Genomic DNA, 1770 nt, shown 5'->3' on the forward strand with positions numbered 1-1770 from the left:
GAAAAAGTATTCAACCCCAACCCCATCCCGGTAGGGACTTTAAAAAAGTCCTCATGATAAATGCTTTTTGAAGCACTTAAGAGGGGTCTTTTGAGGGTGATTTAAATGTATAGGCTACCCTAAATTTTGATATATTTTGGCGAGCGAGCGCAGCAAGCGAGCCGAAAATTTTTGTATTTCAGCTTTATACATAACATGGAATTCTTGTCATTTTTGGTTATTAAATCTTCGAATTACAATTCTAATCATAGTGACGGCCTTATAGATAACGATTTGTACCAACAGTGTCCAACCCCATCCCGGTAGGGACTTAAAAAAAGTCCACATGATGTGCTTTTTCAAGCACTTATATAGAAGGGGTCTTTTGAGGGTGTTTTAAATGTTATAGATATTGAAGAATTTTGGCGAGCGAGTGCAGCGAGCGAGCCGAAAATTTTTGTATTTCAGCTTACAAAACATGGAATTCTTGTCATTTTTGGTTATTAAATCTTCGAATGACAATTCTAATCAAGATATAGTGACGGTCTTATAGATAACGATTTATACCAACAGTGTTCAACCCCAATCCCATCCCGGTAGGGACTTAAAAAAAGTGCACTTGATATGCTTTTTCGAGCACTTAAAAGGGTTTTTTTTTTAGGGTGATATAAATCTGATAGATTTTGATAAATTTTGGCGAGCGAGCGCAGCGAGCGAGCCGACAATTTTTGTATTTTACCTTACAAAACATGGAATTCTTGTCATTTTTTGGTTATTAAATCTTACAATATTCTAATCAAGATGTAGTGACGGTTTCATAGATAACCATTTATGGCAATAAACTAAGGACTTGGAAAAATACTCTGAATTACTACGAGTGAGTGAGCCGAAATCTTTATATTTCCACGTCATCATTACGTTTTGTTCTTCTTGTTTTTCAGCGTTACAAAACATGGAATTCATGGAATTCATGTTTTGTTTTTATCTTGTTTGATTTGGTTTTCTGCCCCCCCCCCCACTTCTACTTCCCCCCGTCCGGGCGAGATTTTTTATTTTCTTCTTCTTTTTTTTTTCTCGGTCTTTTTTTCACGTGCCCCCTTGCCCCCCCCCCCAGATACGCCACTGTTGGTAGTTGATACTACTGACTTAGCATGCAATGTGCATATAATAGGCTGCAGCGCAGCATGCATTGTACACACATATTATTACGCATCATACACAATTTACGGTACCGCGTACGGTATAATACCGGTAAACGGTGAACATTATGCGCAATGTATCTTCGCGATTCGGTCAGAAAGCAAAGCAGGGATCGGGAATGTCTACTGTTTGCGCGTCAGCTTCGCGCGCGGTGCAGTAACGTAGTATTAACACGTACTGTACACAAGTTCTTTAGTGCGTATGATATTATGTAACTCCATAATGTATCATCATCCACACAAACATTAAAACAAGGAAGAGAGAGAGAGAGAGAGAAAATGAACGCAAAAGAAAGGAAAGGCGGAATTCAAAACGGAAATAAAAGCGGTAAAGACAACTTTTGTTTCATTTGTCAACATCTAAGCATTGCTGAAGAGGGGTGTTGAATAGCTCAAACACCTCCCTTTTGCCCAAGGGGGGTGTTTGAACACCTTAAACACCCCCCTTTTGGCAAAGGGGGGGTGTTTGAACACCCAAAACACCCCCCCCCCCCCCCTCGGTACGCCCTTGCATCGTAGGCAACCAGGGCATGTGAAGTCTATGTCCCATTCTGAACAAGAAAAAGCAGGAAAAAGACAAAAAAAAGAAGTC

This window comes from Diadema setosum, unplaced genomic scaffold (assembly GCF_964275005.1).
Source record: "Diadema setosum unplaced genomic scaffold, eeDiaSeto1 scaffold_31, whole genome shotgun sequence".
NCBI classification, from domain to species: Eukaryota; Metazoa; Echinodermata; class Echinoidea; order Diadematoida; family Diadematidae; genus Diadema; species Diadema setosum.